Genomic DNA, 6,000 nt, shown 5'->3' on the forward strand with positions numbered 1-6,000 from the left:
GTCGCGTCCCAATTGGACAGAAACAGCTTCAGCCAGGGTCGGACTGGCCATACTGCAGTTCAGGCAATGCCAGGTGGGCAGGTCCCTTTTAGGCCCAGTGGACCTGTCAAAATGACCATTATTTGGCTGATAATGGGGGCCTTGAGTATAAAAATTGTACGGTGTTATCAAATCAATTCAAATGTATTTCTAAAGCACTTCTTACATCAGCTGATGTCACAAAGTGCTGTACAGAAACCCAGCCTAAAACCACAAACAGCAAGCAATGCAGGTGTAGAAGCACGGTGGCTAGGAAAAACTCCCTAGAAAGGACAGAACCTAGGAAGAAACCTAGAGAGGAACCAGGCTATGAGGGGTGGCCAGTCCTCTTCTGGCTGTGCCGGGTGGAGATTATAACAGAACATGGAGTAAATGTTAGTTGGCTTTTCATAGCTGATCATTCAGTATCTCTCCTGCTCCTGCTGTCTCTAGAGAGCAGGTCTGGGACAGGTAGCACGTCCGGTGAACAGGTCAGGGTTCCATAGCCGCAGGCAGAACAGCTGAAACTGGAGCAGCAACACGACCAGGTGGACTGGGGACAGCAAGGAGTCATCAGGCCAGGTAGTCCTGAGGCATGGTCCTAGGGCTCAGGTCCTCTGAGAGAAAGCGAGAAAAAAAGAAAAAAAGAGAGAAAATAGAGAAAAAGAGAGAGAGAATTAGAGAGAGCACCCTTACATTCACACAGGACACCGGATAAGACAGGAGAAATACTCCAGATATAACAGACTGACCCTAGCCCCTGACACAAACTATTGCAGAATAAATACTGGAGTCTGAGACAGGAGGGGTCGGGAGACACTGTGGCCCCATCTGATGATACCCCTAGACTAGGCCAAACAGGCAGAATATATGTAGGTATGTACGGCAGGACCAAATCGGAAAGATCGATAGGAGCAAGCCATGTAATGCTTTGTAGGTTAGCAGTAAAACCTTGAAATCAGCCCTTGCCTTAACAGGAAGCCAGTGTAGGGAGGCTAGCACTGGAGTAACATAATCACATCTTTTATAAATAACCGGGACGATTTCTGGTCCCATTCCGTCCCTGGCTGCAGCAGCAAAACCATGATGAAAAGCAAGGAGTTCACACAACTAAGAGGACAAATCTCTCCTCTTTCCCATCCTATTGGGGTGGCAGCATAGCCTAGTGGTTAGAGCTTTGGACTAGTAACGGACAGGTTGCAAGCTCAAATCCCCTAACTGACAAGGTACAAATCTGTCGTTCTGCCCCTGAACAAGGCAGGTAACCCACTGTTCCTAGGCCGTCATTGAAATTAAGAATTTGTTCTTAACTGACTTGCCTAGTTAAATAAAGATAAAATATAAAGTGCCTTCAGAAAGTGTTCATACCCCCTGGCTTATTCCACATCTGGTTGTGTTACAGCCTGATTGATTAAATATACTTTTTCATTTCACCCATCTACACACAATACCCCATAATGACAAAGCAATAACATCTTTTTTTTTACATTTCTGTAAAGTGTATTAAATTACAGTTTTTCTCAATTGCTAAAACACTAAACCCATTGGCTGAACAAAGTTCTCATTTGCCTGGACTCATTTAGCTAATTATGCAGTCTGTTGTCAATACCTTAAACCATTTCACATGGTAAAACACAATTTGCAGATCTCACTTAGATTTTTCAGCAAAACTCTAAACACATTCTCATTCTCAAAACACATTCTGCACTCTAATACACATGTCATCCATACTGGTAAACACAAGTGGCAACAATCAAATACAAATAGAGAACACATGTCATTGATTGAACACAACCACTCAAAATTGATTTAACCTGTTTCAAATGATGTGACACAACCAATATAAGCCAGTTCAGAGAGCAAACAGGTTGTTGAAGGTGGGAAGGAGAAAGTCTGAGAATGGATACTGTAGTACAGTGCATTGTAGGCTGTATACTGTACAATGGACAAATTGTATGGCCCTGAACATTGTGCTTTCCATTTATTAACAGTACTGACTGCTCAATAGATTTTGACTGGTTGCAGGTTCATATCAACAAAGAACAAGAATTACAGTATCACAGAGACAAAGGACAAGTTTGTGAGATGCAGGGTACAGTACTGTAAAAATAGGGGCACAAGGAGGAGGAAGAACAAAAAACAAAATTACAAAGAGCAAAGCAGAGTAGTAATTTCTGATCAATTTTGAGCTACTATGATAGAACATGTTTTCGTTCATCAAAAGACAATGACGGAAAAATATGAATATCTTTTTAGATTAAAAATGTACTTCTCCCTGAGAATTGTATGTTTAGAACAATGTGTTTTCAATTTTTCGGTGTATTGTTTACTGACTGCTTGAGAGTGTATATCATTTTGATCACTTTGTTTTCAGGAAATGGAGCAAGGTTTCAGAAATTGTGTTTTAGCAATTGAGAAAAACTGTAAATACAGAAATATCGAATTTACACAAGTATTTTCCCTCCTGAGTCAATACATTACTACGTTTCCTAGTAATTGCAGCTGTGAGTCAGGGGTGTGAATACTTGTGTAAACATTTTTTTTCTGAAGGCACAGTATATGATGATTAGAGGATTTGTCCTTTCAGTTGCTTTGAAAATCTATGTCAAGACCTGAAAATAGCTGTCTAGCAATGATCAACAACCAACTTGACAAAGCTTGACGAATTTTAAAAAGAATAGTGTGCAAATATTTTACAACCCAGGGGTGCAAAGTTCTTAGAAGCTCTCCTAATGACTCCTTGTGACAAGGCTGGGACACTGCAAGCTGACACCGGTTGTCAGTCGAACAGTGTTTCCTACGACATATTGGTGCGGTTGACATCTGGGTTAAGAGAGCAGTGTGATAAGAAGTAGGCAGCCAGGCAGGTCACTTTTCTGAGGACGCATGACTCCACCTTTGCCTCTTCCGAGCCCATTGAGGAGTTGCAGAGATGAGCCAAGTGACCTCATTTGTTAAAGAAATACCCTTGTGGCCATACCATCCTATGGGACTCCCCCCCGAACCACATGAAACGATGGCATGTTTGAAGGGAAAACAAACACAGGGCGATATCTTTCTAACCAGCTCCATAGACACTGCTACAGTGCCTTGCGAAAGTATTCGGCCCCCTTGAACTTTGCGACCTTTTGCCACATTTCAGGCTTCAAACATAAAGATATAAAACTGTATTTTTTTGTGAAGAATCAACAACAAGTGGGACACAATCATGAAGTGGAACGACATTTATTGGATATTTCAAACTTTTTTAACAAATCAAAAACTGAAAAATTGGGCGTGCAAAATTATTCAGCCCCCTTAAGTTAATACTTTGTAGCGCCACCTTTTGCTGCGATTACAGCTGTAAGTCGCTTGGGGTATGTCTCTATCAGTTTTGCACATCGAGAGACTGACATTTTTTCCCATTCCTCCTTGCAAAACAGCTCGAGCTCAGTGAGGTTGGATGGAGAGCATTTGTGAACAGCAGTTTTCAGTTCTTTCCACAGATTCTCGATTGGATTCAGGTCTGGACTTTGACTTGGCCATTCTAACACCTGGATATATTTATTTTTTAACCATTCCATTGTAGATTTTGCTTTATGTTTTGGATCATTGTCTTGTTGGAAGACAAATCTCCGTCCCAGTCTCAGGTCTTTTGCAGACTCCATCAGGTTTTCTTCCAGAATGGTCCTGTATTTGGCTCCATACATCTTCCCATCAATTTTAACCATCTTCCCTGTCCCTGCTGAAGAAAAGCAGGCCCAAACCATGATGCTGCCACCACCATGTTGGACAGTGGGGATGGTGTGTTCAGTGTGATGAGCTGTGTTGCTTTTACGCGAAATATAACGTTTTGCATTGTTGCCAAAAAGTTCAATTTTGGTTTCATCTGACCAGAGCACCTTCTTCCACATGTTTGGTGTGTCTCCCAGGTGGCTTGTGGCAAACTTTAAACGACACTTTTTATGGATATCTTTAAGAAATTGCTTTCTTCTTGCCACTCTTCCATAAAGGCCAGATTTGTGCAATATACGACTGATTGTTGTCCTATGGACAGAGTCTCCCACCTAAGCTGTAGATCTCTGCAGTTCATCCAGAGTGATCATGGGCCTCTTGGCTGCATCTCTGATCAGTCTTCTCCTTGTATGAGCTGAAAGTTTAGAGGGACGGCCAGGTCTTGGTAGATTTGCAGTGGTCTGATACTCCTTCCATTTCAATATTATCGCTTGCACAGCGCTCCTTGGGATGTTTAAAGCTTGGGAAATATTTTTGTATCCAAATCCGGCTTTAAACTTCTTCACAACAGTATCTCGGACCTGCCTGGTGTGTTCCTTGTTCTTCATGATGCTCTCTGCGCTTTTAACGGACCTCTGAGACTATCACAGTGCAGGTGCATTTATACGGAGACTTGATTACACACAGGTGGATTGTATTTATCATCATTAGTCATTTAGGTCAACATTGGATCATTCAGAGATCCTCACTGAACTTCTGGAGAGAGTTTGCTGCACTGAAAGTAAAGGGGCTGAATAATTTTGCATGCCCAATTTTTCAGTTTTTGATTTGTTAAAAAAGTTTGAAATATCCAATAAATGTCGTTCCACTTCATGATTGTGTCCCACTTGTTGTTGATTCTTCACAAAAAAATACAGTTTTATATCTTTATGTTTGAAGCCTGAAATGTGGCAAAAGGTCGCAAAGTTCAAGGGGGCCGAATACTTTCGCAAGGCACTGTATTTACAATGTACTAAAGACATCAACATCTCCCTGTAGCATTTCCTAATCACACACTGCCTTTCACATCTGTACACTCACACTTTTCACACACGTACACATGGATTTTGTACTGTAGATATGTGGTAGTGGTGGAATAGGAGCCTGAGGGTACACAGTGTGTTGTGAAATCTGTGAAGGTATTGTAATTGTTTTTAAATTGAATAAACTGCCTTAATTTAGCCGGACCCCAGGAAGAGTAGCTACTGCCTTGGCAGGAAGTAATGGGAATCCATAATGAATACAAATACTCTCCAGCATGGACATGACAGTTACACTATTGAGTGGCACCAGGACCGTCCGTCACTCAAGCAGGGCTGGCGGCCAGTACGAACAAACAGGCAGGTTCTGCATGATTTCCCTAGTAATCTGCCAATTTGCCAGTTAATTACATTAAGGGCCGGCTGCCAAAGCCCACAAGCTGATATGCTAACCCTTTCACCCTTTTCACTGGGTGCCGGCTGGATTCCTTATTTATTTATATATATTTTTAAACCGAGTCCCATTGAGTCCAAATGTCTCTTTCACAAGGCAGCCCTGCACATCCTTTACATACAAAAATACAAATAATTTGGAAAAATAGTCACATTCGTCAGCAAAAAGAGGTCCCCAATCAACGTTGAACTGCCCGAGAGGTTCCACAACATCCTGTTTATGGAACTCTAGATTTTTCCATACATGGACATCCTGTTGTAGGGAACTCTGTAGATTGTTCCATACATGGACAGCCTGTTGTAGGGAACTCTGTAGATTGTTCCATACATGGACATCCTGTTGTAGGGAACTCTGTAGGTTGTTCCATACATGGACATCCTGTTGTAGGGAACTCTGTAGGTTGTTCCAGACATGGACATCCTGTTGTAGGGAACTCTGTAGATTGTTCCATACATGGACATCCTGTTGTAGGGAACTCTGTAGGTTGTTCCATACATGGACATCCTGTTGTAGGGAACTCTGTAGATTGTTCCATACATGGACATCCTGTTGTAGGGAACTCTGTAGATTGTTCCATACATGGACAGCCTGTTGTAGGGAACTCTGTAGATTGTTCCATACATGGACATCCTGTTGTAGGGAACTCTGTAGGTTGTTCCATACATGGACATCCTGTTGTAGGGAACTCTGTAGGTTGTTCCAGACATGGACATCCTGTTGTAGGGAACTCTGTAGATTGTTCCATACATGGACATCCTGTTGTAGGGAACTCTGTAGGTTGTTCCATACATGGAC

Source organism: Oncorhynchus mykiss, chromosome 1 (assembly GCF_057628025.1).
Source record: "Oncorhynchus mykiss isolate SJ-2025 chromosome 1, ASM5762802v1, whole genome shotgun sequence".
Lineage (NCBI taxonomy): Eukaryota > Metazoa > Chordata > Actinopteri > Salmoniformes > Salmonidae > Oncorhynchus > Oncorhynchus mykiss.